We start from the raw sequence: 10,651 nt of genomic DNA on the forward strand, positions 1-10,651 counted from the left end.
CACACCTCTCCACAGCGCTGCTCCATCCTCCCACACCTCTCCACAGCGCTGCTCCATCCTCCCACACCTCTCCACAGCGCTGCTGCCTCCTCCCACACCTCTCCACAGCGCTGCTGCCTCCTCCCACACCTCTCCACAGCACTGCTGCCTCCTCCCACACTGCACCTCTCCACAGCGCTGCTCCATCCTCCCACACCTCTCCACAGCACTGCTCCATCCTCCCACACCTCTCCACAGCGCTGCTGCCTCCTCCCACACCTCTCCACAGCGCTGCTGCCTCCTCCCACACCTCTCCACAGCGCTGCTGCCTCCTCCCACACCTCTCCACAGCGCTGCTGCCTCCTCCCACACCTCTCCACAGCGCTGCTGCCTCCTCCCACACCTCTCCACAGCGCTGCTGCCTCCTCCCACAGCGCTGCTCCATCCTCCCACACCTCTCCACACCGCTGCTGCCTCCTCCCACACCTCTCCACAGCGCTGCTGCCTCCTCCCACACCTCTCCACAGCGCTGCTGCCTCCTCCCACACCTCTCCACAGCGCTGCTGCCTCCTCCCACACCTCTCCACAGCGCTGCTCCATCCTCCCACACCGCTCCATCCTCCCACACCTCTCCACAGCGCTGCTCCATCCTCTCACACCTCTCCACAGCGCTGCTGCCTCCTCCCACACCGCTCCACAGCGCTGCTGCCTCCTCCCACACCGCTCCACAGCGCTGCTGCCTCCTCCCACACCGCTCCACAGCGCTGCTGCCTCCTCCCACACCTCTCCACAGCGCTGCTGCCTCCTCCCACACCTCTCCACAGCGCTGCTGCCTCCTCCCACACCTCTCCATCCTCCCACACCTCTCCACAGCGCTGCTGCCTCCTCCCACACCTCTCCACAGCGCTGCTGCCTCCTCCCACACCTCTCCACAGCCCTGCTGCCTCCTCTCACACCTTTCCACAGCGCTGCTCCATCCTCCCACACCTCTCCACAGCGCTGCTGCCTCCTCCCACACCTCTCCACAGCGCTGCTGCCTCCTCCCACACCTCTCCACAGCCCTGCTGCCTCCTCTCACACCTCTCCACAGCCCTGCTGCCTCCTCCCACACCTCTCCACAGCCCTGCTGCCTCCTCTCACACCTCTCCACAGCGCTGCTCCATCCTCCCACACCTCTCCACAGCGCTGTTCCATCCTCCCACACCTCTCCACAGCGCTGCTCCATCCTCCCACACCTCTCCACAGCGCTGCTGCCTCCTCCCACACCTCTCCACAGCGCTGCTCCATCCTCCCACACCTCTCCACAGCGCTGCTGCCTCCTCCCACACCTCTCCACAGCGCTGCTCCATCCTCCCACACCTCTCCACAGCGCTGCTCCATCCTCCCACACCTCTCCACAGCCCTGCTGCCTCCTCTCACACCTCTCCACAGCGCTGCTCCATCCTCCCACACCTCTCCACAGCGCTGCTCCATCCTCCCACACCTCTCCACAGCGCTGCTCCATCCTCCCACACCTCTCCACAGCGCTGCTGCCTCCTCCCACACCTCTCCACAGCGCTGCTGCCTCCTCCCACACCTCTCCACAGCCCTGCTGCCTCCTCCCACACCTCTCCACAGCGCTGCTCCATCCTCCCACACCTCTCCACAGCGCTGCTCCATCCTCCCACACCTCTCCACAGCGCTGCTGCCTCCTCCCACACCTCTCCACAGCGCTGCTCCATCCTCCCACACCTCTTCACAGCGCTGCTCCATCCTCCCACACCTCTCCACAGCGCTGCTGCCTCCTCCCACAGCGCTGCTCCATCCTCCCACACCTCTCCACAGCGCTGCTGCCTCCTCCCACAGCGCTGCTCCATCCTCCCACACCGCTCCATCCTCTCACACCTCTCCACAGCGCTGCTCCATCCTCCCACACCGCTCCATCCTCTCACACCTCTCCACAACGCTGCTCCATCCTCCCACAGCGCTGCTCCATCCTCCCACACCTCTTCACAGCGCTGCTCCATCCTCCCACACCTCTCCACAGCGCTGCTCCATCCTCCCACACCTCTCCACAGCGCTGCTCCATCCTCCCACACCGCTCCATCCTCCCACACCTCTCCACAGCGCTGCTACCTCCTCCCACACCGCTCCATCCTCTCACACCTCTCCACAGCGCTGCTGCCTCCTCCCACACCTCTCCACAGCGCTGCTCCATCCTCCCACACCTCTCCACAGCGCTGCTGCCTCCTCTCACACCTCTCCACAGCGCTGCCCATCCGCCCACAGCGCTGCTCCATCCTCCCACACCTCTCCACAGCTCTGCTCCATCCTCCCACACCTCTCCACAGCGCTGCTCCATCCTCCCACACCTCTCCACAGCGCTGCTCCATCCTCCCACACCGCTCCATCCTCCCACACCTCTCCACAGCGCTGCTGCCTCCTCCCACACCGCTCCATCCTCTCACACCTCTCCACAGCGCTGCTCCATCCTCCCACAGCGCTGCTCCATCCTCCCACACCTCTCCACAGCGCTGCTCCATCCTCCCACACCGCTCCATCCTCCCACACCTCTCCACAGCGCTGCTGCCTCCTCCCACACCGCTCCATCCTCTCACACCTCTCCACAGCGCTGCTCCATCCTCCCACAGCGCTGATCCATCCTCCCACACCTCTCCACAGCGCTGCTCCATCCTCCCACACCCCTCCACAGCGCTGCTCCATCCTCCCACACCTCTCCACAGCGCTGCTGCCTCCTTCCACACCTCTCCACAGCGCTGCTCCATCCTCTCACACCTCTCCACAGCGCTGCTCCATCCTCCCACACCGCTCCACAGCGCTGCTCCATCCTCCCACACCGCTCCATCCTCTCACACCTCTCCACAGCGCTGCTGCCTCCTCCCACACCTCTCCACAGCGCTGCTCCATCCTCCCACACCGCTCCACAGCGCTGCTGCCTCCTCCCACACCTCTCCACAGCACTGCTCCATCCTCCCACACCTCTCCACAGCGCTGCTGCCTCCTCCCACACCTCTCCACAGCGCTGCTGCCTCCTCCCACACCTCTCCACAGCGCTGCTGCCTCCTCCCACACCTCTCCACAGCGCTGCTGCCTCTTCCCACACCTCTCCACAGCGCTGCTGCCTCCTCCCACACCTCTCCACAGCACTGCTGCCTCCTCCCACAGCGCTGCTCCATCCTCCCACACCTCTCCACAGCGCTGCTGCCTCCTCCCACACCTCTCCACAGCGCTGCTGCCTCCTCCCACACCTCTCCACAGCGCTGCTGCCTCCTCCCACACCTCTCCACAGCGCTGCTGCCTCCTCCCACACCTCTCCACAGCGCTGCTCCATCCTCCCACACCGCTCCATCCTCCCACACCTCTCCACAGCGCTGCTCCATCCTCTCACACCTCTCCACAGCGCTGCTGCCTCCTCCCACACCGCTCCACAGCGCTGCTGCCTCCTCCCACACCGCTCCACAGCGCTGCTGCCTCCTCCCACACCGCTCCACAGCGCTGCTGCCTCCTCCCACACCGCTCCACAGCGCTGCTGCCTCCTCCCACACCTCTCCACAGCGCTGCTGCCTCCTCCCACACCTCTCCACAGCGCTGCTGCCTCCTCCCACACCTCTCCATCCTCCCACACCTCTCCACAGCGCTGCTGCCTCCTCCCACACCTCTCCACAGCGCTGCTGCCTCCTCCCACACCTCTCCACAGCCCTGCTGCCTCCTCTCACACCTCTCCACAGCGCTGCTCCATCCTCCCACACCTCTCCACAGCGCTGCTGCCTCCTCCCACACCTCTCCACAGCGCTGCTGCCTCCTCCCACACCTCTCCACAGCCCTGCTGCCTCCTCTCACACCTCTCCACAGCGCTGCTGCCTCCTCCCACACCTCTCCACAGCGCTGCTGCCTCCTCCCACACCTCTCCACAGCCCTGCTGCCTCCTCCCACACCTCTCCACAGCCCTGCTGCCTCCTCTCACACCTCTCCACAGCGCTGCTCCATCCTCCCACACCTCTCCACAGCGCTGTTCCATCCTCCCACACCTCTCCACAGCGCTGCTCCATCCTCCCACACCTCTCCACAGCGCTGCTGCCTCCTCCCACACCTCTCCACAGCGCTGCTCCATCCTCCCACACCTCTCCACAGCGCTGCTGCCTCCTCCCACACCTCTCCACAGCGCTGCTGCCTCCTCCCACACCTCTCCACAGCACTGCTGCCTCCTCCCACACTGCACCTCTCCACAGCGCTGCTCCATCCTCCCACACCTCTCCACAGCGCTGCTCCATCCTCCCACACCTCTCCACAGCGCTGCTGCCTCCTCCCACACCTCTCCACAGCGCTGCTGCCTCCTCCCACACCTCTCCACAGCCCTGCTGCCTCCTCCCACACCTCTCCACAGCCCTGCTGCCTCCTCCCACACCTCTCCACAGCGCTGCTCCATCCTCCCACACCTCTCCACAGCGCTGCTGCCTCCTCCCACACCTCTCCACAGCGCTGCTCCATCCTCCCACACCTCTTCACAGCGCTGCTCCATCCTCCCACACCTCTCCACAGCGCTGCTGCCTCCTCCCACAGCGCTGCTCCATCCTCCCACACCTCTCCACAGCGCTGCTGCCTCCTCCCACAGCGCTGCTCCATCCTCCCACACCGCTCCATCCTCTCACACCTCTCCACAGCGCTGCTCCATCCTCCCACACCGCTCCATCCTCTCACACCTCTCCACAACGCTGCTCCATCCTCCCACAGCGCTGCTCCATCCTCCCACACCTCTTCACAGCGCTGCTCCATCCTCCCACACCTCTCCACAGCGCTGCTCCATCCTCCCACACCTCTCCACAGCGCTGCTCCATCCTCCCACACCGCTCCATCCTCCCACACCTCTCCACAGCGCTGCTACCTCCTCCCACACCGCTCCATCCTCTCACACCTCTCCACAGCGCTGCTGCCTCCTCCCACACCTCTCCACAGCGCTGCTCCATCCTCCCACACCTCTCCACAGCGCTGCTGCCTCCTCTCACACCTCTCCACAGCGCTGCCCATCCGCCCACAGCGCTGCTCCATCCTCCCACACCTCTCCACAGCGCTGCTCCATCCTCCCACACCTCTCCACAGCGCTGCTCCATCCTCCCACACCTCTCCACAGCGCTGCTCCATCCTCCCACACCTCTCCACAGCGCTGCTCCATCCTCCCACACCTCTCCACAGCGCTGCTGCCTCCTCCCACACCGCTCCATCCTCTCACACCTCTCCACAGCGCTGCTCCATCCTCCCACAGCGCTGCTCCATCCTCCCACACCTCTCCACAGCGCTGCTCCATCCTCCCACACCTCTCCACAGCGCTGCTCCATCCTCCCACACCGCTCCATCCTCCCACACCTCTCCACAGCGCTGCTGCCTCCTCCCACACCGCTCCATCCTCTCACACCTCTCCACAGCGCTGCTCCATCCTCCCACAGCGCTGATCCATCCTCCCACACCTCTCCACAGCGCTGCTCCATCCTCCCACACCCCTCCACAGCGCTGCTCCATCCTCCCACACCTCTCCACAGCGCTGCTGCCTCCTTCCACACCTCTCCACAGCGCTGCTCCATCCGCTCACACCTCTCCACAGCGCTGCTCCATCCTCCCACACCGCTCCACAGCGCTGCTCCATCCTCCCACACCGCTGCTCCATCCTCCCACACCGCTCCATCCTCTCACACCTCTCCACAGCGCTGCTGCCTCCTCCCACACCTCTCCACAGCGCTGCTCCATCCTCCCACACCGCTCCACAGCGCTGCTACCTCCTCCCACACCGCTCCATCCTCTCACACCTCTCCACAGTGCTGCTGCCTCCTCCCACACCTCTCCACAGCGCTGCTCCATCCTCCCACACCTCTCCACAGCGCTGCTGCCTCCTCCCACACCTCTCCACAGCGCTGCTCCATCCTCACACCTCTCCACAGCGCTGCTCCATCCTCCCACACCTCTCCACAGCGCTGCTGCCTCCTCCCACACCTCTCCACAGCGCTGCTGCCTCCTCCCACACCTCTCCACAGCGCTGCTCCATCCTCTCACACCTCTCCACAGCGCTGCTACCTCCTCCCACGCTGCTCCATCCTCCCACACCGCTCCACAGCGCTGCTGCCTCCTCCCACACCGCTCCATCCTCACACCTCTCCACAGCGCTGCTGCCTCCTCCCACACTGCACCTCTCCACAGCGCTGCTGCCTCCTCCCACACTGCACCTCTCCACAGCGCTGCTGCCTCCTCCCACACTGCACCTCTCCACAGCGCTGCTGCCTCCTCCCACAGCGCTGCTGCCTCCTCCCACACCTCTCCACAGCGCTGCTCCATCCTCCCACACCTCTCCACAGCGCTGCTCCATCCTCCCACACCTCTCCACAGCGCTGCTCCATCCTCCCACACCTCTCCACAGCGCTGCTCCATCCTCCCACACCTCTCCACAGCGCTGCTCCATCCTCCCACACCTCTCCACAGCGCTGCTGCATCCTCCTCCCACACCTCTCCACATTACTGCTGCATCCTCCTCCCACACCTCTCCACAGCGCTGCTGCATCCTCCCACACCTCTCCACAGCGCTGCTGCATCCTCCCCCCACACCTCTCCACAGCGCTGCTGCATCCTCCCACACTGCACCTCTCCACAGCGCTGCTGCATCCTCCTCCCACACCTCTCCACAGCGCTGCTGCATCCTCTCACACTGCACCTCTCCACAGCGCTGCTGCATCCTCCCACACTGCACCTCTCCACAGCGCTGCTGCATCCTCCCACACTGCACCTCTCCACAGCGCTGCTGCATCCTCCTCCCACACCTCTCCACAGTGCTGCTGCATCCTCCCACACTGCACCTCTCCACAGCGCTGCTGCATTCTCCCACACCTCTCCACAGTGCTGCTGAATCCTCCCACCCCTCTCCACAGCGCTGCTGCATCCTCCTCCCACACCTCTCCACAGCGCTGCTGCCTCCTCCCACACCGCACCGCTCCACAGCGCTGCTGCCTCGTCCCACACCGCACCTCTCCACAGCGCTGCTGCATCCTCCCACACTGCACCTCTCCACAGCGCTGCTGCATCCATCCTCCCACAACTCTCCACAGCGCTGCTGCAGCCTCCCACACCGCTCCATAGCTGTGCTGCATCCTCCCTCACCGCTTCATAGCTCTGCTGCATCCTCCCACACCGCTGCTGCATCCTCCCACACCGCTCCATAACTCTGCTGCATCCTCCCACACCGCACCGCTCCACAGCGCTGCTGCATCCTCCCACACCGCACCACTCAACAGCGCTGGTACAATCTCCCACACTGCCCTGCTCCATAGCACTGCTCCATCCTCACTGCTTTGTGTCTCACAATCCATCCTCCACTTCACTACTCCTCCCCCACACACTGCATCTTCCCAACTGCACAGATCATTTTCACTGCATGCTCCACATGCTACATAACTTTGTACTTCTGGATCCTCCTCCTAACACTGCAATGCTGCCCTGCTCTACACCCTCTTCACACTGCACCACTTCACAATTGCTCTGCTCCACAATGCAAAGCTCCACGCACTGCATCCACCTCCACACATTGCACTACATGCCTCCCTCACACTGCTCTGCTCAACACACCGCACTGCATCCTCCCCCTTCACACACCGCTCCCTGCCACTTCACTTCCTCCACACACTGTTCTCAACTGTTTTGCTGCCCACTTGGACATTACATCCACAATCACATACTGCACAACACTAAATGCATTAGTTTCTGCTTCCACCCATTGCACAATCACTGCTTTCTCCAGGTCTTAGCACTAGTCTTTATTTTACTGTATTAATTATTAGGCTAGGACATCCCTCATGGACTATTTCCCCAGCTCTGCTCCTCCTCGTGGCTGGGCCGACTCTTGTGGACCATTACTGCGGCTCTATTCCTCCTCTAGGTCGGATCAATCCCTGTAGACCAGGGGTGGGGAACCTTTTTACTGCCGGGGGCCATTTGGAATTTCCTACTAACCTTTGGGGGCCGCACAACATTATCAACCTGAAAAATAACCCTGCTATATTTGGTCAAACGATTAATTAACTCACTCCTATTGTGGTGGCCGGAGCTGCTTCTCTTTGGTGCGATTGTGATGTTCGGTGATATTGATCATCTTGTTTCTCACAGCTGCTTTTCCAGGTTTGTCTCTGTCTGGAGATGCTGGGGGCATACACATCAGAGGAGGGGCCAGGGCGCATAAATTACAGGAGACACTGGGAGTACACATCACAGGAGGGGCTGGGGCATATACATCACAGGAGGGGCTGGGGCATATACATCACAGGAGGGGCTGGGGCATATACATTACAGGAGGGGCTGGGGCATATACATCAGTAGGGGGCATGGACAGCCCTGGCGGTGGCACAGACATGACTGGGGACACGCACAGCACTGGGTGGCAGCACGCACTGCACTGGGTGGCACCACGCACTGCACTGGGTGGCACCACGCACTGCACTGGGTGGCACCACGCACTGCACTGGGTGGCACCACGCACTGCACTGGGTGGCACCACGCACTGCACTGGGTGGCAGCACGCACTGCACTGGGTGGCAGCACGCACTGCACTGGGTGGCAGCACTAGGGAGACAGATAGGTCTGGGGGAACATAGACATCAACAGGAGAGCACGGACTGGGGAGCATAGAAAGCAGTGGGAGGGTACAGACAGCAGTAGCGAGTTAAGAGCACTGAGGGGTGGCACACAGCACTGGGGAGCATGGACAGCATAAGGGGGGCACAGGCAGCACTCACCGTGGCATGGACAGCACTGGTGGCAGCATGGACAGCATTAGGTGGTGCGGACAGCACTGGTGGGGGGGAATAGACATCACCCAGGGGGTACAGACAGCACTAGGGGGGGCACAGACAGCAGTGAGGGGTTACACCGCGCTGAGGGGGTACACAGCACTGGGGTGTACACAGCATTAGGGGGTACACACAGCACCTGGGGGTACACAGCACTGGGGGGGTACACACTGTACTAGGAGGTACACAGCATGAGGGGGTACACACAGCACGAGGGGGTACACACAGCACGAGGGGGTACACACAGCACGAGGGGGTACACACTGCACTGGGGGGTACACACAGCATTGGGGGGTACATACAGCACGAGGGGGTACACAGCACTGAGCGGGGGGGGGGGGGGGGCAGCGATGGGTTGAGTACTCGCAGTGAGGGGGAGGGAGAGTCACACACACACAGCAGGTCCGGGAGGCTGGTAAACCTGCTGCAGCTATTCTGTGTGACTTTATCGCAGCGTGCTGCTTACCCGCCCACCAGAGCACACAGGCCGGGGATAAGCCTAGAATGTATGGGCTGCAGTCAGGTCCTGGAAGTCAGGATCTGGAGAGAGCCCGTACATTCTAGCATCTACCCACAGGGCATAAGGCAGTGGGATTTAAAGGGCCGGCAGCCGGGAAAAGCGCGGCTGCCACCAAAGCACAATGGTCCCCGGGAATGTGCCCGGGGGCCGCATAAAAAGTCGTCACGGGCCGTATACGGCCCGCGGGCCGGAGGTTCCCCACCCCTGCTGTAGACCATTTCCCCAGCTCTGCTCCTTCTCTAGGTTTGGCCATCCCTCGTAGACTATTTCTTTGGCTTTGCTCCTCCTCTAGGCCAGGCTGATCCTTGTAGACCATTTCCTTAGCTTTACTCCTCCTCTAGGCTGGACAGACCCTTGTATATCGTTGCCCCGGCTATACTCCTCTAGGCCGTGCTGATCCCCGTACACCATTTCCTCAGCTGTGCTCTTCTTCTAGGTCAGGCTGTCCCTCGTGGACTATTGCTTCAACTTCGCTCCTCCTTTAGGCCAGACTGAACCTCATAGACTATTTCCCAGGCTCTACTCATCCTCTATACCAGGCCGACTCCTTTAGACCTAAATTCTCTGGCTCTACTCCTCTAAGCCTGGACGACCACTGTAGACCATTTCCCCAGCTTTGCTCCTCCTCTACGCCGGGCTGACCTCTGTAGACCATTTCCCCAGCTCTGATCCTCCTGTAGGCTAGGAGGACCTTGTAGACCATTTCCTCAGCTCTGATCCTTCTCTAGGCCGGGAGGACCTCATAGACCATTTCCTCAGCTCTGCTCCTCCTCTAGGCTGGGAGGACCTCTGTACCATTTCCCCAGCTCTTCTCCTCCTCTAGGCCGGGAGGACCTCTGTAGACCATTTCCCCAGCTCTTCTCCTCCTCTAGGCCGGAAGGACCTCTGTAGACCATTTCCCCAGCTCTGCTCCTCCTCTAGGCCGGGAGGACCTCTGTAGACCATTTCCCCAGCTCTTCTCCTCCTCTACGCCGGGCTGACCTCTGTAGACCATTTCCCCAGCTCTGATCCTCCTGTAGGCTAGGAGGACCTTGTAGACCATTTCCTCAGTTCTGATCCTCTTCTAGGCTGGGAGGACCTTGTAGACCATTTCCTCAGCTCTGCTCCTCCTCTAGGCTGGGAGGACCTCTGTACCATTTCCCCAGCTCTTCTCCTCCTCTAGGCCGGGAGGATCTCTGTAGACCATTTCCTCAGCTCTGCTCCTCCTCTAGGCCGGGAGGACCTCTGTAGACCATTTCCCCAGCTCTTCTCCTCCTCTAGGCCGGAAGGACCTCTGTAGACCATTTCCCCAGCTCTGCTCCTCCTCTAGGCCGGGAGGACCTCTGTAGACCAT

This window comes from Anomaloglossus baeobatrachus, chromosome 12, assembly GCF_048569485.1.
Source record: "Anomaloglossus baeobatrachus isolate aAnoBae1 chromosome 12, aAnoBae1.hap1, whole genome shotgun sequence".
NCBI classification, from domain to species: domain Eukaryota; kingdom Metazoa; phylum Chordata; class Amphibia; order Anura; family Aromobatidae; genus Anomaloglossus; species Anomaloglossus baeobatrachus.